The sequence below is a fragment of the Lissotriton helveticus genome, chromosome 4_1 (genome assembly GCF_964261635.1).
Source record: "Lissotriton helveticus chromosome 4_1, aLisHel1.1, whole genome shotgun sequence".
NCBI classification, from domain to species: domain Eukaryota; kingdom Metazoa; phylum Chordata; class Amphibia; order Caudata; family Salamandridae; genus Lissotriton; species Lissotriton helveticus.
The window spans coordinates 1626710634-1626732543 of NC_136063.1; positions in this window are offsets into that span (position 1 = coordinate 1626710634).

The window sequence follows — 21910 nt, forward strand, 5'->3', positions numbered from 1 at the left end:
CTAGAGTTTGGCTACCTTCACCTACCTCCAGAATGCATGGACATCATCAAGGAGGCAAGGAAGCCCACTACCAGAGCATGCTATGCTGCAAAATGGAAGCGTTTCGTCCTTCACTGTACAGCCAATAACATAAACCCGCTAGATGCATCTATCCCTAACATCATTTGCTATCTGTTACATCTTTACAAGTGCAATCTAGCGTACACTTCCATTCGGATCCATCTATCCGCCATAGCAGCTTATCTTCAGAACAGGCAACATCTCTCTGTCTTCAGAGTGCCTGCCATTAAAGCCTTCCTTGAAGGTCTGAAACGAGTCATTCCACCAAGAACACCGCCAGCTCCGGTGTGGAACCTCAATGTGGTCCTCACCAGGCTGATGGGACCACCTTTTGAGCCACTGCACTCGTGTGAACTCCAGTTCCTAACATGGAAAGTGGCTTTCCTTATTGCTATTACGTCACTAGGACGTGTCAGTGAGCTGCAAGCGCTCACAATCCAAGAGCCGTTCATACAAATTCATCCAAATAGGGTGGTACTACGCACTAACCCCAAATTCCTTCCAAAGGTGGTGTCACAGTTTCATCTCAACCAAACTATTGACCTGCCCGCATTCTTCCAAAACCCACAAACGGTGGCGGAAAGAATGCTCCATACTTTGGACGTTAGGAGGGCGTTGATGTACTATATTGACAGGACACAACACTTTAGGAAAACAAAACAACTTTTTGTTGCCTTCTCGCCACAGCACAAAGGCAACCCTATTTCCAAAGCAGGAATAGCCAGGTGGATTGTTAAGTGCATCCAAATCTGTTATCAAAAAGCTAAACGTACCTTAACAATACCCCCAAGGGCGCACTCCACACGCAAATTGGGGGCATCCATGGCTTTCCTGGGGAACATTCCTTTGGAAGACATTTGCAGAGCAGCCACATGGGTTACACCGCATACCTTTACAAAACACTACTGTGTTGATGTGCATTCCAAGCAGCAAGCAGCTGTAGGACAGGCTGTTCTCAAGACACTTTTTCAGGTTTCTGCAGCTGGCACGGGCAACCGCCGCTAATGGAGGGACTGCTATACATTCTATGCAAAAGATATGAATTTAGCAGCCCACATGCCTCGAACTGAATATGCTACTTACCAGTATACATCTGTTCTTGGCATGTAGGGCTGCTAACATTCATATCGCCCACCCTCCTCCCCGGTGCCCGTCGCAGCTGCAGATATACTCTTGCATTCAATCATTAGCATGGACATCCTTTACACTTTTCACTCCATCTCTGCCACAATGGCTAAAAACAATCTGGGGATGGAGCCGATGCCCATGCGCACTGTAGTCCAGGGGAGGAGCCACCTATATCAGGATACTTCGAAGACTCTTCCAGGACCACAATGTGCGATCATCCGGACCCAACACTAGGCGGCGATCTATGCAAAAGATATGAATGTTAGCAGCCCTACATGCCAAGAACAGATGCATACTGGTAAGTAGCATATTCAATTTGCACTTACGAACCCTTTTGTATGTTTTAGATCTCCACTTTATATTTGGGGTGCTATAGCTCTTAGGAAAAACATTGTATCGTAACACATTTTTAGAACTGATTTGATTGTTTTATTTCTATTGTTTTTAAATGTTATATTTATTTGTGATCTATTTTATGATCTTTTATGGTACATGTATTTGTACCGAATAATGAATTCGATTGATTAATTGGGCAAGTAACCAAGACACAAGGGTTATTATCATCCCCATTGTGTGACCACAATTGTCCAAAAACAGCACTGAACAGAACTGAATAGCAGGTTGCTTTATTTCGGCAGCTCTAAACATAAATGCAATGTATTTCGGCTATTGTGCGTTGTTATAGTAGCAGTTGGTGTTACTGTATAGAATGTCTGCAGGTTCTCCTTTAATTTTCTTGTATGTGTCTACTCTTGGCCTTATTCGGGCGTACACTTAACCCACTCTTGCAGTAATTGTGCTGATCATGTCAATCTAACACGTTCATTGGTTAAATGAAACACATGGCACACAGTGTGCTAAAATTTCAGCCAAGTGGCAACTAGGTATACAAACAAGCAAACAGCAAATACCGCTAAAATATTTTACTGCTCACAATTTTATAGCGTTGAACTATTTCTTTGAACGCCGCTCTCTTCTATTTCCTGGGCCTTTTGTCTGGATCATTAGGCAGCCTACAAAGGTAATATCCTTCCGTAGCAATAGTAGGCCATGGGGTGCTGTTTCGGCAACTTCAGATTAGGACATTAAGTCAGAATCTGGAAGAAAGTCAGAGCATAACCAAATAAAATAATAAAGGAATGCTTGCAAGAGCAATTTGGAATGCTGGCCTGTGCTGAATTCATTTGCAGTTTAGCAGAAAGCTACACGTCCCTGATGATCAACAAAAAGGTTCTGTTGTACTTTAATTTACTTAATTGTGAAACTCTCTCCCGTTTCCGTGTTTGCTGAATGCTGAGGCACTAATCAGTGATCACGACCTGACATGAACATGTATATTCTAATTCACAACAGCACAGCCTTGGAATCCTGGAAACTTATTCTTTCAATGAACGGTAAATCAGAGGTAACAAAATTAGTAGCTTTGGAAAAAGCCCACTCACACATTTGCAGGGCGAGTAGAATCATTCTGTAAAGAATGTCAGTGCCTGTAGCTACACAACGGATGCTGGTACCTGCTATTTAAATCATGCAGCGACTTGTGCTCTCTATGTTGGGTACAATTAAAAAGAACAGTGCTACCAATCCCTTTGTATAAAAATGACCGAGGATGTGATGCATTGATGGCGTCTGTAAGGCATATGGCTAGTCCTTAAATACACATTCAAATATATTCATCAAAGGACATGAATTGAGTATACAGATTGTAAATTTACAAGGTACTACCTTATCAGATTATGGGGGACAAACAAATGTTTTAGATTTGTAATCTATGTGTGCTCTAAATAGTTACCTTCCCTCACAGCTGGGAAAAGGTGCAAATAAATGTTGTTTCAACTTTTTCATTCAATTTATATTTATCCACTGTGTTGGGCATGGAGTAATGTGCAGTGGTGTCCTTTAATTGAGAAACTTGTGGGCCCTCAATGAATGGCTTTACATAGGTGCATACCATGGCCAAACTGGCCAGATAAGCAAATGGGTAATCCTGGGTAGGCTGGGGCCCAATATGGTCTGGTACTTACCTAGGTCCCCTACTCCACTACTGGACTCTACACATTTTGGGGGATGTATTGCACCTCCCTCCCCCTGGCTACGTAATTGAAACCATAACAAATTGTGGATGGGGGGGGGTGTAACCCCCCCGGCCGTATTTTTAAAAATTTAAAAACATCTTTAAAACATTGTGTACAAAATGTACGTAGAAAGTACAGATACATTGATAGACACATGTTGTTACAGGACTAACCTTAACACAGTCTAATACACAAGACACTCCTACCGTAAATCTAACAATGCATATATTTACTTTCTACGTGTCCCATCTAGAGCCTATGGCAAGGTCAATGACTGGCAGCTCCCCTGATCCCAGTGTACTCCCAATACTACTCCCTGATTAAGGTTGTTCAGGGGGTACAGCTTATCGGGCGGATACTTTCCCCCGGGCCCCCCTACGCCCTGTGCCTTAAACTCCATCACGGGGGCTGCAGACTTCTGCATACTGGCGCCTTAATGCGCATGTGCTTGCGGGGGTGGCCCCAGGCTCACTGGGAAGGATGACGGCCTCCGGGCCCGACAGCCTACTTACCAGCTGTCACTGCCCCTGGAGTTACATGGTGCTGACCTCTAAGAACCGAACACTATGCTTATCAATAATGACCTTACCACCTGACCAGAGACAAAACTAAATACGACAATATTTACCTGAAACAGAAAATACACACACTTATTATACGTTAATTTCAAACAATTACATTCAATAACTTCCACTACCTTAAAAAAAAAAAGGGGTTAAAGGAAACAAAAGAAACACCTACACATTTACAAGCAAGCCCTTCAAAATTCTGCCTTAGGGGATGGTGGATGGGAAAGAAAAACGGCCACAGGCCGCAGCTGGGCCGGTGTATGATCCTGTGGGGAGCAACAACAATAGACTGTTCTGCTCCCCCCCCGCTCCCTTTTAAAGAAGGTTCCAGGCTGGCCGGTCCAGACCGGTCTGCCTGGACGCAGGCTGGACGTTTGAACCGGAAGAAATATGCCGCCTCCCATTGATTGGCCGCCCGCGTGGGGTGGGAACGCTACATCACTGACTGGCACGGCCTCCCCCCTCTCCCAACCCCAGGGACTGGTGCGACCACCATAATGGCATCGCGGGCTATGCTAGCCCTCGCCTTCCCCATATGGTCTGGTACTTACCTAGGTCCCCTACTCCACTACTGGACTCTACTCATTGTGGGGAATGTATGGCACCTCCTTCCCCCTGGCTACATCATTAAAACCACACCAAATTTTGGATTGGGGGGGTGTAACCCCCCCCCCCCCGGCCGTATTTATTAAAATGTAAAAACATCTTTAAAACATTATGCAGAAAATTTACGCAGAAAGTACAGATACATTGATTGACAAATGGTGTTACAGGGCTAACCTTAACACAGTCTAATACACAAGACACTTCTACCGTAAATCTAACAATGCATATATTTACTTTCTGTGTGTCCCATCTAGAGCCTATGGCAAGGTCAATGACTGGCAGCTCCCCTGATCCCAGTGTACTCCCAATACTGCTCCCGGTGTAAGGTTGCGCCGGGGGTACAGCTTACCGAACGGATACTTTCCCCTGTGACGCCTACGCCCTGTGCCTTCAACTCCTTCACGGGGGCTGCAGACTTCTGCATACTGGCGCCTTGATGCGCATGCGGGGGTGGACCCAGGCCCACTGGGAAGGATAACTCCCCCGGTGCTGACCGCTAAGGACCCAAGACTATGCTTACCAATCATGACCTTACTGCCACAGGCCAGCATAGTTGCTGGACTATCTGGCCTCCCCCTCACCAACTAGGAAGGTCATGTATTGCGCCGCATACTCTCCACCCAAGCTAGGATGTCCTCCATGAAAGCCTGATTTCCTCTGTGTGAGAGATGCACCCCATCCTGAAGAAAAAACGGTTCCGCCTGATGTATCTGTGTCCTATTGACCTGAATCTAGGGGTCCTGAATAGCTTATCAAATTTGTTGTTGATCCGCTTTACCTTGTGATTCATTGCTCTTACTGACTCGCCCCCCCCCCCTCCACTGGAACCTAGGGATCTTGTGAGAGAATGCGATGATCTACTTAGGACACTTCATTGCCAACCACCTCACTTCTCTGAGCAGATCTTCCACTAGCACCCTCCGGCCCAGTCGTCCCAAGTCATTACCCCCTAGGTGCAGGATCCAGACCGCAGGTGGTCCCTTACTTGCTTTCAAAGCGCGGTTCACCAGCTCCCTCAATTGACCTACTCACAAGCCATCCTGTCCAAAAAATGATATCCTAGTCCCTAGCTGATGAGCCCTAGCTTTGAAGGTTCCTGAAAAGAAAGATTTTCAACGGCGAACATATGAATGCCCCACAACCCAAATATCTTGAGATTCTTGGGGCCAAGAGTGAACTTAAACCATCACCTCTGCTGTTTGCTTGAAGGTTGTCGTTCGACGTTCCTCCGGTTGGCGCTGTGGCTTTTGATTGAGGACAAATGCAGGCTTCTCCCCTAAGTAACAGGATGAAGAAACTGCAAGTAACGTGGAAAAAAGAGCCTGGGTAAATGCATTGCTACACCAGCATGCCGAATACATAAACTGCACATAGCACTATCTAATAGTGGACTTTTCCCTCCTCTCTGAGTCACATGATGAAGGAAAGACTTAATTTGCATGTACAACATCTAGTAACACGAGCTAGAGCATGTGCAGCCGCACATATCTCTTATAACAGTTAGAGGACCACCTACCAATCCTTGAGTCGCTCGTCCCCCAGCCCTCTTGCTGCCACTTTAGTGGCTGCCCCTATCCTAAACAAATGAGTCCTGATATCAGCAGTGTCTAGCCCAGCTTCTGCAAGACCAGAACCATGACTCTCTTCAACTGAAATATAGTGAGAGGTGACCCGTCCCTATGTATCAAAAGATGCCCTCTCGTGACTTGCACACGTTGAGCCATGAAGGCCTTCAGCCTGGAGACGGGGCAACATGCATTGTTCCCTGCGCTGTGTAGTACTATGCTCTCCCCCTTCCTTCCTGATCAGTCTTGGACTTCTGTATGGAGATCAGCACGGAATCCCTCCCTAAGTTTACGTGTCCAATCTGTAGGCCACCCAGCCAATCCTTCTTGTTCCTTGGCACTATTTCTCCTACCCTAAATGCACTGTAGAATGCAAGGCAGAATGTCGCTTGAAACAGGGCCACCTTACCTGGGGAAACACAAACCCGCTGCAGGGACCCCAATAGTTTCCCTAACGTTTCCAGTCCTATGGTTCTCCTGACATTTGGCTGTCCCCCCTGCAAGCACTGCCATCCTTTCAGAGCCTGGCGCACTACGAAAATCCTTGTGGGATCCCATCTTCCCCTTATCTTGGCAAAAAATTATATTGCAGTGATATGCCTTCTTGCCCCTGCTACTGTGCGCCCCTGTTTCCTCATGAAAGCAAGATATGCCGCTACTGACTCGGGGTCATGCCACTTATGTTCCCACTTCTCCCCAAAGAAAAGACAGAAAGACCCAAAAGCCCCTTCGTAAGCACTCCTGGTTCTGGGTGCTAGGCTTGCTGCCACGAGGTTCGATAATCGGGGGCACCAAGCTGCCAAAGCTGTTCTGGGAAAGGTGTTGGGTGCACCGCTGCATCTGGGATGTGTGACCTGAATGCCTCAATTTTAAAATGAGATAATGCATCAGCTGCATGATTCAAAATGCCTGGCATGTGTTTAGTTTTAAAAAAGACATTCAATTTCATGCATTGCAACACAATCTCTGTCAATAAACGCAGCATCATGCTGCACTTAGCAGTTTGGCTATTAATGCATTCCACTACTGCCATGTTGTCAGACCAGAATATTACAGACTGGTTCCTCAGCCCCTCCGTCCATACGGACAATGCCAACAGGATTGGGAAAAGCTCTAGGAAGCTTATGTTACTTGTGAGCCTGGAGTTCCTCCACCAACCTGGCCATCGCTGAGCCACCCACTCACACCCCAGAATAGCCCCGAAACCTTCGCTACCCGCTGCGTCGGTCATCAGGCCCAATTCCGGACTGGACCTGGGCGGGCTAGGCCACACCACTGTACCACTGAAGCCTTGTAGAAATGCTTTCCAGATCAGCATGTCCTGTCTGACTTCGCCGGACAGCCTGGTGTGATGATGCTTCTCTCTGAGGTCTGACATGCCTGCTTGATGGTGCGAGAAAATGGGCGTGCCATTGGGATTATCCGTAGTGCAAAATTCAACTGACCTACTATTTGCAGTAACTGATTCAATGTCACCTTTTCTTTGTTGAGGCATACTGAAATCCTTAACCTTATCTGCTGGTAATCTAGACACCCCTTCCACAGAATCTAGCTCAATCCCCAAGAATTCAATACTTGTGCTCGGACCCACTGTTTTACCGGGTGTCAAAGGCACACCAAAATCCTGCATAATGGTACACAACTTTGACAAAGCTACCCCACATTCCCCTGAGCCTGGTGCTCCCAAGAAAAGAAAGTTATCCAGGTAATGCAGCACCCACTGGTGGGCCGAGTCCCTCCTGAAGGCCCATTCTAAAAAAGAGCGGATTTTTCAAAGTAGGCACAAGACACTGAGCAACCCATTGGCATACATTTGTCCACGTAGTACTTCCCCTGGAATTGGAAGCCCAGCAAGTGAAAATTAGAAGGGTTCACAGGCAGTAATCTAAAAGCGCTCAATGTCAGATTTTGCCAGTAAAGCTCCATGACCTAACGACCTTAGCGTTTCTACTGCCTGGTCAAAAGATGCATATTGGACCCTACACAGTGTGTCTAAAATAGCTTTGTACACAGAACTACCACTTGGGGCTGAAAGATTGTGGATTAATCTGAATTCGCCCGGCACTTTCTTAGGAACCACCCCCAGAGCTGAGCATACAAAATCCTCCATTCGGACGTCCTCAAAAGGGCCTGCCATCCTACCCAGGCTTACTTCCTTCTGAATCTTTGCTGCTGCTATGTCTTCATTGGACCTAACCGAAAGTTGGTTCCTGCAGTGTGCCACCCATTGTAGTCCTGCACTGGTATCCTGAAACCTTCAACAAACCCTTCCTGATCGTCCTGGCTGCTTCAGGGCAATTGTACAATTCTAACAAGGGGATCATGGCACTAACGTTAACCAGGGGTCTAGCCTTTTCTAAATGTTCCTCACTATTCTTGTTTTTTGCCCCCTTTGTCTCTGGATTATTTCTGACACATGGACTCAGGGTGGGACGCGTTACCACAGAAACCACAGGAATGCTTGAACCTACATGTACTGGCGCTCTACTGCAGGTTCTTTTGTTATAATCAAAACAGACTTCTTTTCTACCTGTGCCCCCTGTTTTCCCCATCACCCCCCGTGTTAACGGCGGGTCTGCCTTAAAGGGCTGAAACCATACGCTGTCCGGTGTCTGCCCCAACATGTTGTCTGTTGGGCCCTGGACCAAATGTTTCAAAAGAATAAACATATTAGGCTGGTTCCATTTTAATGATGGATCCTGTGCCTTAGCCCTCCTAAAATCTTTATCATATTCCTTCAACCCATATAACTTCTTTGTAGCATGTGCGACGGTGATCCTATTCTGATAACATGCCATCTCAGACCCAACCTCTGGGAAAGGCTCCCACATGACAGCCATGTATATAGTGAAGCCCTGTATCCAATCTCCTCCACCCTGTACTTCAGAATTATGTTTGAGCATTCTTTGTGATTTGTCCATTCTTGTTCTTCCTTGCCTCTTCCCTATCTGCCTCGTCTATCAGAAGGAAAAAAATGCTAACACATGCCCCCTTCCAGATCTTTTCTTTAGTCTCTTGAGACAAATGCCGCCCCACATGTTCCCTCCCGGAGCGCATTTCCCCTAAGCCTAGTGGAGGCAATGTCGTACTTGTACCTGCTGGTGCTGCTGCATTAGCCGGCTTACGCGCTTTTGTGTCCTTTGCATCGCTGACTGTTACCAGGACGCCTTCGCCACCGGGGACCGGTATTGTGGCACTGGGTGTTGCACCCACCGCCGGTACTGCCGGCACCTCATTTGGCTTCCCTTTACCTAATTCAGCCATTAGTTTTTTGGCCCTTTGGATTGCATCGTCCCCGCCGGAGGTCGCCCTGCAGCGTGAGACCAGTTCCCCACCATCTCCAGCCATGGAAGTACTGCCGCCAGGTTGGACGCTATGTCCGGCTGATCCGGCGTGGCTTCCCCTGGACCTTCCCCTTGTGGGAGCACAGGGACAATAACTTGGCCTTCTGTTAGCCCAATGGGCAATGTGTCACTTGGGCCCCCATCGCCCTAAGGGCTTGGTGTAAGTGCAAGGAGCACCTGCACCGCCTCTCTTGGTGCCACCCCTGAGGCCTCCCCCGCCCCTCTCCCACTGGGCTTGTGCCTGTTCCGCTTTGGCAATGGCGTGGAGTAGGTTTTTGGTGGCACAATAGGCTGCTTGGGCCTTCCTTCTGGCACCTCTGGACCCTCCACCTTTTCTTGTAATATGTTGAGGGTCTGCCACATTACCTGTACTTGCTGCATTAAAGCCTCCAGCTTGACATCCCTGCGTGAACGCTTCTCATTCCGCTGTACCTTAGAGGGCATGGCAAATGAAACTATTTTTTTATCAGGACCTGCCCGTATGCAACCTGTAACACACGTAGCCCGCAGCCCCAGATAGATGACTGTGTCACCTCCTATCTTCAAAGAAGCAGCAGCCCCAGCCAACCCTTGCACCCACGCAACCAGAGCCACGACCTACTGGCTAACCAGTAGGCTCAGGTGAGCCGCCCGCTCAAATCCTCTGTGGCTCCGGAAGCGATGAGATTCTGGCTAGCTGGTGCTGCCCAAGCAAGCTCCTCCAGTGTCCACCCACAACCTCCTTGAGCTGGCAATAGTCTTGTCCTCCCAGCAATGATCGCTGTGACTGCTGAAAAAATAACAATAGTGGTTTCGCTGCTCGAGGCCCTGCGTCTGTCTCTAACAGGCACCTCTGATTGCCACGCACCCAAGCAAACTAGTCCCTTCCTGTTTTGCCACCTGCTTGCACCCTTTCCCAGGATCCACTGCAACTGGCCGCACTGGGTACCAGGTGTATAACCACACAACTTTGTTGCTGCTGTCAGCATTAAATTAGACGTAGCGCAGTATAGAATTAGCTAAAACAGCTAAATGTAAGGTATCAAGCGACATGTGTTACCAAAGAACACAGCTTTGCCCCTTAAATAGCTGAACTGCCCCTGGTGGTGTCCGAATCAGCTCCTCAACCACGCGCTCTCTGCTGAGGTGACACGCGCCTTTATAATTGTAGTGATTCATGGTAAAAGAGACTCCTCTGCGGGGATGATGGGGGGAAGGTGTTATCGGGCACTGGGGCTTTAAATAGCGGTTCATGCTACCGATAAGCACCGTACTGCAAAGGCCTGTATAAGGAGAGAACGTATGACCTTGGTATTAGCAGCACTATGCTTTAGCCAAGTAAGCTAACCAGCCTACCAAGGTCTCTTTTCCTGCTGGTGACCCTATTTACCAGGCTGGTGCGCTCACAACAACACTGCCTACAGCAGATCTGGACCCTACTCAAAGGGCCATATGCTATTGGGGACAGTAGGCGGATTTCGGGAACGCTTACCTCCTTAGGAAAGACACCGCGATGCACGTACTGCCACGAGGCTCCCGACCTCCCCTCAACCTCCGCTTCCGAACTCCCGGTACTCGTCACCACTCCTTGGAGAAACACACTGCTCCAGACTCTCCTTCGCACACCAACTGTCTGTAAAACCTGCAGGGGCGATTTTGGACCCGGGCCTTTTGGGCTGGTTCACCCCTGAACTTTTTGCTTTTGATGGCGACCTGGCGTTCATGATTTCTGGCCTGGCGCACTTTTTCCCTGGGTCCCAGGGTAAAGTGCATGCGTAGAGTAAGGTTGGCCTGCCCTCCCCATAGGAATGCATGGGGTATATCTGTGTCCCTGGTAGCTCCTGATGCGTGAGGTGTGCAGGCTCGAGTTTGGTATGAGCGAACTCGTGAGAGTGAATGCTGCGCAATGGTATGTGCAGCGTGTATGTGTCTAGTGGGGAAGTGCCACTTCTAGACATTGATGTGTGTGTGTGCAGTGAGGGTGCTCTGATTGGCTGCTGGCCCGGGACCTGACGTGCAACAGGAAGAGGAAGTCTGAAGCTGCCCGGAGAAGAGGGAGAGTGGCGCCTGCCTTCCCGGGGCTCCTGGGACCGAGGGAGAGCCCCGGAGTGCAGCCAGGAGGCTGACAGAGAGCCCTGCAGGTACAGAGGATCCCCGTGAGCGACCCAGGATCCAGAGCCCAGGAGACCGACCGAGTCCCGGTGAGTGGTGTCCGGTGTTGCTTGGCGGGAGGGGACGTCGGGGCACAGTGCTGGTGCCCCCCCCCCCCCCCCTTGGGTGCTATCTTCCAGGGGACATTTAACTTCATTGCAGAGCGGCCCGAGAGGCAGCGGGCCGCTCCCACGTTGAGCCTACATTTCTGGGGGCATTATTCTTCCGAGTCCCCTAAGAGGGACTCCAAGGGGCCATCATTGTTTATCGAGCCCTGAGAGGCTCACAGCGCCATTTTTGAATCCGAGCCCATGAGTCTCAACGGGCATTATATTGTAGGCGAGCCCATGAGGGGCTCTTGGCGGCGCATTTTGTTACGAGCCCAGAGAGGCTCCAGGGCATTTCACTCCTACAAGCTCAGAGGAGCTCTTGAGTGCCCACATTGTTGTTTTTGAGCCCCAGAGAGGCTCAGGAACATTGCGTTGTGGTAGAGCCCAGCGAGGCTCTTGGGGGACAGTACTTTTGGCCAGAGCCTGCGAGGCTCCAGCGTTGGCCCATCATTGATGATTCAGCTGCCCAGCATTTCGTGTGCAGCTGCCACGTTTAGGCCCCTGACACTGAAACACAGGGCGTCCTAGCCCCAACAAGGCCAGAGGGTCTAGGGACTGCCACAGGTGGTGGCTCATGTGAAGGTTTGCGCAATTGCTTGTGCTTGCACCTCTGAATGTGTTTTGATGCATCATGTGTTATTCCTTGCTTGCACCTCTGAATGTGTTTTGATGCATTATGTGTTTTTCCTTGCATACACCTCTGAATGTGTTTTGATGCATCATGTGTTTTCTTTCCCCAAACCACTGAATGTTAATGCATCATGTGTAATGTTCCTATGCTTATACCCCTAAATGTTGGTGATACTTAGGTGGTTGTTTTTCTCCTAGTACAGGTGTTGCTAGTGAGGTCTTGGTTCCCTGCGCAATCAATCAATCAATCAATCAATCAATCATAATACTTGTATAGCGCGCTACTCACCCGGAAGGGTCTCAAGGCGCTTAGGGGAGGGGGGCCGGTACTGCTCGAATAGCCAGGTCTTGAGTTGTCTCCTGAAGGCGAGGTGGTCCTGGGTCAGCCGAAGGTGGATGGGGAGGGAGTTCCCTGTCTTGGCCGCCAGGTAGGAGAAGGATCTGCCTCCGGCGGTGGCTCTTCGGATGCGTGGTACGGCGGCGAGGCTGGCGGACCGTAGCTGGCGGGTGGGCGTGTGGAAGGTCAGGCGGTCGTTGAGGTACTTGCGGCCCAGGTTGTGGAGAGACTTGTGTGCGTGGGTGAGGAGCCTGAACGTGATCCTCTTGTTGACGGGGAGCCAGTGCAGGTCCTTCAGGTGGCCGGAGATGTGGCTGCGTCAGGGGATGTCCAGGATGAGTCAGGCGGAGGCGTTCTGGATGCGTTGTAGTCTTTTCTGTAGCTTGGCTGTGGTTCCGGCGTAGAGGGTGTTTCCGTAGTCCAGCCGGCTGGTGACTAGGGCCTGGGTGACTGTCTTCCTGGTTTCGATCGGGATCCATCGGAAGATCTTGCGGAGCATGCGGAGGGTGTGGAAGCATGACGAGGAGAAGGCGTTGACTTGTCTGGTCATCGAGAGGGAGGAGTCCAGGATGAAGCCCAGGTTGCGTGCGTGGTCTGTCGGCTTGGGGGCGGTGCCCAAGGCTGGGGGCCACCAGGAGTCGTTCCAGGCGGAGGGTGATGGTCCAAGGATGAGGACTTCTGTCTTGTCTGAGTTCAGTTTCAGGCGGATGTTCTTCATCCACTCGGCGACGTCTTTCATCCCTTCGTGGAGGCTGGTTCTGGCGGTGTCGGGGTCTCTGGTGAGGGAGAGGATCAGCTGGGTGTCGTCGGCGTAGGAGATGATGTTGAGGTTGTGTTGGCGTGCGATGGTTGTGAGGGGTCTCATGTTGAAGAGGGTGGGGCTGAGTGATGATCCTTGCGGGACGCCGCAGATGACTTCGGTGGCCTCGGAGCGAAATGGGGGGAGGCGGACTCTTTGTGTTCTTCCAGCGAGGAACGAGGTGATCCACTTCAGTGCCTTCTCTCGGATGCCGGTGTTGCTGAGGCGTTGGACTAGGGTGCGGTGGCAGACCGTGTCGAATGCGGCGGAGAGGTCCAGGAGGATGAGTGCCGCTGTTTCTCCATTGTCGAGAAGGGCTCGGATGTCGTCGGTAGCTGCGATGAGGGCGGTCTCGGTGCTGTGGTTGGCTCTGAAACCGGACTGCGAGGGGTCGAGGGATCCATTCTTCTTGAGGAAGGCGGCAAGCTGTCTGTTGGCGATCTTCTCGATGACTTTGGCTGGAAAAGGGAGGAGCGAGATGGGGCGGATGTTTTTGAGGTCGGTGTGGTCCGCTGTTGGTTTCTTCAGTAGGGCGCTGAGTTCGGCATGCTTCCAGCTCTCCGGGAAAGTGGCGGTGTCGAAGGAGGTGTTGATGACGTCTCAGAGTTGGGGTGCGATGGTGGAGTCGGCCTTGTTGAAGACGTAGTGGGGGCAGGGGTCAGTCGGCAGGGGTCAGTCGGAGATCCGGAGTGTATGGTGTTCATCGTGCAATATTTTCCTAAGGTGGTTAGGGTTGCGTAGGAGGTACTTACCCTTTACCAGTAATCACTGGTCGTGTGCTACATTTTCTATTTGGTTCTACAAAGTGTCCTATGTGCTAATTACTATTCCTAAAAAGTGATGATTCCTGACAGTGGTCCAGGTGGCCCTGTCTTGTACATATCCCCTGTAAATTCTGCCGGTGCCTGTTGGCACATTGTAAAATGTGTGTTCTTATCTAATGTGTTTTGGTATAATACAAAGGCTATTTATATATAACCTTGTGTGGAGTTTCCTTTGTGGTGGGCCTTGGGTGTTGTTGCTGGGTGCGCCCGCAAACACTTAACCTACATAGCCTCCAAGTTTAGCCTGGCTGCTCGCGCCACGTTACCTAGAGGGAGAGCAGGGGTTATCTTGGTGTGTGACTCCCTTGCCCTGATGTGGAAGTGGTGGTCTCTGACTGACTTTGGCGCAAGCCTTGGCCAGCCAGAGATCCCGTTTCTAACAGGCGATAAAGCAGAAAAATGCTCCACTCCTGACGCGATTGTCCGATGAGCGCCTCCTTCCTCCTGTTCCTGCTCACTCGCGACGCTATGATTCCAATGAGCTGCTCCCTCCTCGCTGAGAAAACCTGCAGAGTATAAAAGAAAAAAAAACGATCACAGGACCCAGCTGGCCCGGTGTATGATCCTGTGGGGAGCAAGAACAAGAGACTGTTCTGCTCCCCACCGCTCCTTTATAAAGAAGGCTCCCAGGCTGGCCGGTTCAGACCGGTCTGCCTGGACGCAGGCTGGACGTTTGAACCGGAAGCCCTGAAGTGCTTCCGGTTCAAATGTGCCTCCTCCCATTGATTGGTCGCCCGTGTGGGGTGGGAACACCGCATCACTGACTGGCGCGGCCTCCCCCCCTCTCCCAACCCCGGGGACTTGTGCGACCGCTATAATGGCGTTGTGGGCTATGCTAGCCCTCGACTTCCCCAGGAGGCAGGTTTCAGCCTCCAAAATGGTGCTTGAGCTCTGCGGCAACTTGAAAGAATTGATCTAGGTCTAACAAGCATTAGCACGTCCGCACATGGGGGCTTCATTTTTCATTTTGTCAGGGCTGTTTAAAGTTCACAGTCTAGCCCTGGTGCATAGACAAAGCTCAAGGTTTGACAACAGCCTTGCTTTTAAAAAATACATGATTATTGTTTTCAGGGATGGAGTGGTGCACTGAGGTGTGTGGGTATGTATGTCCTTTGATATCTGCATATCCACTAAATTCCGCCGTTTGGTTTCAATTTTCAAGGCCTAAAAATTAGAGCCACGGGTTCCAGCATCCACACGCACCTTGTATGGTGATATGTTAGTACATTTTTAAAGCACTGGTATACCCTGGGGGTATATTGATGCTGACTCAGCACAAAACATAGGAGAGACTGTAAGAATCTAGTTTTTAAAAAGCTGGGTTTCATGAGTTTTCCGAATACCAACAGAGAGGCAGCAGACCTGATGTTTATTGGTAGGAGATTCCAGTGTTTAGTATCTCCTGAGATGAAGCTGCTTCCTCCCCCATTTTGTTTTTCGAAACCTAAAGGAAGTGACTTTTTTTTGGTCCCTTTGATCAAAACTTCTTACTAGGGTCATACTATGAGAAGGCCTGTTTTAGGAATTCCTGGCCTGCATCATCTAAGGCCTTAAAAATGAGGGTTCCTGCCCATCAGCCAATGAATGTCTTTGATAGCTTGATATCCCGAGTGATATTTGGGATGGCCTAGGAGTAATCTGGCAGTAGCGTTTTGTAGGACTTGCAGTTTTTTAAATATTTTACACCTGTAGGTTGATATATAGTCTGTTACAGTAACCATATTGGATAAAACTAGTTGTGAGATTACTGTTTTCTGGGTGTTAATAAGAAGGTACGGGAGAATCTTTGTTAATATTATAAGGGTTTAAAATGAAGAAGAGATGACCACGTTTACTTGTTTGCTGAGGTTTCATTTGTTATAGATTATCACCCCATAGCTTTTGGCTTTCGAGGTTGGCAGTGGGAGAGGGCACATTTCTGAAGACCAGCTGGATGGGGTAAAAAATTGAGGGCTATTCCCAAAGAGGATAACCTTGGTTTTGTCCGAGTTTAGTTTCAGACAATGATTGCCCATTCAAATACTGATTTTTCTCATGCAATTGTGTAGCTGAGAGCTTGTGTGGTTTACATCATTGAAGGCTGACAAGACAAGTTATGTCATCTACATAGGAGATGAGAGGGAAACCAAATGACCGGATCAGAGAAGCCAGTTCCCATGTCTAAGATGATCTTAAGCTCATCTGTAACTTTAATCAGCATGGTCTCGGTATTATGTTCAGATCTAAACACAAACTGAGTTGGATCTAGCAGATGGTTTTCTTGAATAAACTGATCCAGTTGGGTGTTCTTATGGTTTTAACACACAGCAATGCACACCAAAAAGCACACTATTGTTCTCAGAGACAAAAGCACCGACTGTGGTGCTTAGATGTACATCTTAAAATATTTTTCAGGATAAGAATGCTCTGAATATCAAAGAGCCATGTGAAAAGGAGAAAGGTTGAAGACATATGTACAAATATCTAGGAATTAAAAGGTTTTGATCCAAGAAATCCAACTATAGTGAAAAGCATTGTGTTTATTTAAAATAATTCAGCAAAGAGAAGAACTATTCATATGCACACACAGTAGCTGATTGCAGAAATCACATTTTTTTTATTTTTTAAAGAACTTGGCCATTTAGTATGGATTTGTGGTAGATGATCCAGCTCAGCTCAGTAAGATGATATTAACATTGACTTCTTTTATTCACCCTGTAATGGTAGGTGGACTTTAATGCACAACTGACCATTCAACATGATGAGCCACAAGAAGTGGGACAAAAGTAACAGAGCTTTCCTATATGCTGTGCATTACTAAAGTTCTGGAAGTATGTTTGGAAAATCCTTACCTGAGTACTATGCTGTATTAGAACACCTTATAAAATCTGAAAGAAGGTCAAGAATGTGCATGCTACAAATTCTGAAAGAGCAAACTAGTATGAAGATAAAATAGGCTCCAGGTTTGGACAGAATCCCAGGAGACCTATTTTTGAGTGAGCAGAAGGTATGGGTCCCTTATATTTGGTTATATTTTAACGCCATCCTTCGTGTGCGGGGCGCGGGATTACAGAAAAAAAAAGCAAGCGTTGTGCCCAATATTTCATTGTTTTTTCTTCCCAGGTTCTGTACATTCCACCTCCGGGAGTGCTTGCCCCGCGATCCCAGACTGCACAATTAAAAGATTTTACTCTGAATTCATAGACCAACTAGATGAATACAAGCGGGGTTGCTCTTCTCCTGATAACACCGCCTCCCGCGTGGTGCCTGGCCGCCGGCTGTGGTCGCCCCGCCTAACGGGCTTCCCAGCGGCCGCCATCTTGTAACGGGTTGGCTCGAGCTAGAGCCTCGCCACACCCCCTCGCCATCCTCCTATTTTAGGTCCCCTCCCCTCGCTCCCCTGTGATTGCTAAACAGCCCTGTGGCAGGGGGCTGTCACGCAACTGCTGGTGCGCTGCCTTTATTATTTTCTGGATATCTCTGCTGACTACGAGCAGGTATTTTAAATCACTCTGGTCCTGCTGATCGCTAGCAGCGACCTCTATTATTTTAACTTCCTACCTTTCTCCGCTGAATACAAGCGGGGTTGCTCTTCTCCTGATAACACCGCCTTCCGCGTGGTGCCTGGCCGCCGGCTGTGGTCGCCCCGCCTAACGGGCTTCCCAGCGGCCGCCATCTTGTAACGGGTTGGCTCGAGCTAGAGCCTCGCCACACCCCCTCGCCATCCTCCTATTTTAACGGCCCCCATGTGTCAGCGCAGCGGGCCCGTCGTAGGCGCGCCGGAGTTGCGCCTGAGTTAAGCCCGTCTGCGCCCGTCCGCGGCCGACCGGGGCTAGGGGCGCGTCACTCTGTCCCCCTTCTCACGTACACCCGCGCATCACTCGTTGCATGTCATAACCCTGCGCTTCCCTCACCTGAGTCTGTTCCCAGGTTGGTCTCCTTAGGCCTGTTTACCACCCGCAGCTCTTTTCCCGAAATAACACGGCCATATTCTATCTCAAGGCCCCTGATCTCGGATTCCAGACCTGGTCCCCATTTATTGACAAAACCACCCCATCATCCCTTCTCAGTCTTATATCTTAATACCCGGTCTCTGGTCAGTCATCAACTCGACATTTTTCATCTTCTGGAGTCAGAACAACCCGACATCTTATTTTTGACCGAGACCTGGTTAACTGATGATTCTGCCCCCGATATCTTGGCCGCCACCCCCCCGGTTATCACATACTACAAGTTAATCGTGCCTCCGGCAAAGTCGGAGGGGGAGTTGCCGCTATCTTTAAGCACCCGATTCGCTTCTCCATAGTGCCCACTACCAGCATTCCTTCAGTAGACTGCCTGGTAATCCGACTAGAACTGCCAGGATCTTCTCTTATATGTGTTCTGACCTACCGTCCTCCCTCACCCATGCCCAACTTTCCTGCTCAGTTTGGGGTCCTCATCGCCCAGCTCTCCATCAACAATTCTAACATATTGGTCTTAGGCGACTTTAATTACTGGCCATTGGACCCCCACGAATCTCCCAGTTCATTAGCCTTTACGGACCTCATGTCAGGTCTGAATTGCACTCAGCATATTTATTCGCCCACGCACACAAAAGGGCACATCTTAGACCAGGTGTGGTCATCTGGCCTGGACATTTCAGTTCCCCTCATTTTGCCATGCTTATGGTCAGACCATTTTTTAATCACATTCACGTTAGGGATTCCCTGCCCCACCGTTAAGCCTCAAGAGACGAATTTCCTGGCTCGCAACTGGAATAGGTCAGATCTAAACACTTTCCACTCTATTCTTAGCTCCTCTGTTCCTTCTACCCCCGATCCACCTGCCTCTATTGACACCCAGTCACTAAATCTCACTCGCTGGCTCACCTCCGCTGCTGATGCAGTTGCTCCGCTAAAATTAGTCAGAGCCAGACGCTGCCACGATGCTCAAAGGTGGTTCACCGAGGACCTGAGAGCCCTTAAATTAGGCCTCCGCCAAGCAGAACGACGTTGGCGTCGAGGTTATTCCCTTGAGAATAAGGAGGTGTTTTCCTCTTTACTGAAAAATTATAAAATCGCCATAGCTCGTGCTAAATCCACTTATTTTTCCACTAAAATTATGGATTCTACAAATAAGTCGAAGGACATATTTGCCATTGTGGAAGAATTATCTAACCCAGCCAGACTCACATTAGGGCCACTTCCCTCCCAAACCCTGTGCGATTCCTTGAATATTTTTTTTATTGACAAAATAGCAAAAATTAAATCCAGCATTGCTGCTCAAACCTTACCTGCTCATCCCCTAACCTCCGAGCCCTCTAAATATTCCAACCCTCACACGCTTACTGCTGTTCCCCCCATTCCGATGGCTATTTTTCTTTCGCTTCTGCACAAAATTTCTTCTGGCTCCCCTCGTGACTGCTGTCCTCCCTCGGTTCTTCGAGCAGCCTTCATCTCCTGTCCCGAGCCCCCTCTGGCCCTCATAAATAGCTCCCTGGTCACGGGGATTGTCCCTTGCTCTTTCAAACAAGCCGAGGTGGTTGCCATTTTAAAAAAACCCTCAGCAGACCCCTCCATTCTGAGCAACTACCGCCCTATATCCCTTCTCCCCTTCCTCAGCAAAGTTCTGGAATCGCACGTGACCCACACACTTAGCTCCTTCATTGAGGACTCGTGTGTCTTAGATTCTAAGCAGGCAGGGTTCAGACCTGCGCATTCAACGGAGGCCGTCATTCTCTCCGTGATGGACGAATTGCGCAGAGGGGCTGATGTTAACACCCGACAAGCCCTGGTCCTTCTGGACTTATCGGCCGCCTTCGACACGGTCGACCATGGGATCCTGGTCGACCGTGTCGAGGAGGCCGGCATCCGAGAGACCGCCCTTGACTGGGTTCAGTCCTTTTTGACGGGACGTCAACAAGCTGTCTCAGTTCTCGGCCACCCATGTTGAGCTGTCCTGTGGTGTTCCTCAGGGCTCTTCATTATCCCCTCTTCTTTTTAATTTGTATTTAGCTCCGTTACTCCGTGCTCTCCGCGGGTTGAGCGTTATTGCGTTCAACTACGCGGATGATATCCAATTGATTTTTAATATTGATTCTTCTGAGGATTCCACCTCTATTTTTCAAAACACTCTTTGCTTCATCAGTGACTGGATGAGCTTAAATCACCTGAAGCTCAACCCCGACAAGACTGAACTAATTCTTGTCGGGGGAGCTTCCAACCCATGGCAACCTTCCATCTGGCCTGCCAGTCTTGGAAGCTCTCCCTCTCCAGTCAACTCTGCCAAAAGTCTGGGTGTCATTATCAGCAACGATCTCTCAATGACTCCCCAGATTAGTGCAGTGGTGTCCGCCAGCCACTTCCAACTCAGGAAACTACGGAAAATATCCCGCCTTCTTACCATCGAAGCGCTTACGTTAGCACTCCTGGCGTTAGTGATCAGTCGACTCGACTATGCTAACGCGCTATACGTCGGTATTCCTGAGTACCAACAGAGAAGGCTCCAGCTGATACAAAATCAGGCTGCTCGCCTGATTTTTCACCAGCCTAAAGATCAGCACGTCCGTCCACTCTTAAAGAGTCTTCATTGGCTGCCGGTTTCCGCCCGCTGCCAATTCAAGTTAGGCTGTATTATTTTTAAGTCTCTCTCTGGTCTAGGTCCCTCTTTTATTTCCTCTCTTCTTCATTCTTACACTCCGTCCCGCAACTTACGTTCATCTGAAATGGCCCTGCTATCCGTCCCTAGGTTCAAGAGGAAAAAACACGGGGGCCTGAGGTTTTTTCTTCTGGCCCCATCCTTCTGGAACTCCCTTCCTCTTTCCCTCAGACTGGCACCTTCATACTCTGGCTTTAGATCACTTCTTAAAACCTTCCTTTTTACCATCTCGTATCCCTAGATTCTGTTTCCTCTTCATCTTTTTTTTTTTCACCATGCCCCAGCACAGCGCCAAGAAACCTAATGGTGTTAGTCGCGCTTAATAAATTCTTTAAAAAAAAAATGATCTGGAAAAGTATGAGGAAAAGTGGATGCAGAAGGTTGGCGTAGAAAGAGTATCCTTTCATAGGTCACTGGAATTAGGACAGAAACTTCTGTGTTCAGCACCACTTCAGGCACAACATTATAAGACATTGTACTTTCTGTACCATACCCCCTCCAGGATAGCACAATGGGGAGGGGTAGCTGGTATCACATGTCCAAGATGTGATAGTCTTGAGGCTGATTTGGTCCATATGTTTGCCACTGGTACCCATTTAAAATCTACCCGGGATGAAATCTAAGCATTTCTTAAAAGTACATTAAGGATAGAGATTCCCCTAACTACAGCAGTGGTCCTCCTTGGAATAGAGGATAATGCTAGTCAGAACCAGTATGAATATGTTATCTTTGTGGCTATGGCGGTTCTACGGATTTGCATTGCCATGGCCTGGCTGGATAGGCTACCACCCACATTTCACCAATGGCTAAAGAAATTGCTAGCTGCTTATAACCTCGAGAAAGCAATGTATGCAAGGAGGGGTAGAAGAGGCAAGAAATTAGGTATGGAAATATGGGAACCTATCCAAAACTGGAAGGAGAGAGAACCGGGGTAGGATGTTTTGAAAATCAATGTGACTAAGATTTAATTTACCTTTTTGCTTTGCTTGTTTTGCCTCTTCTTGCATTTGTCATTTAATGTGTATGTATGTATTATTATTTGTTTTGTCACAATCATGCTTGTCAATTATAATGAATTTTCTTTTTTGTGCCCTGTACAACAAAAGGGGGGGGGG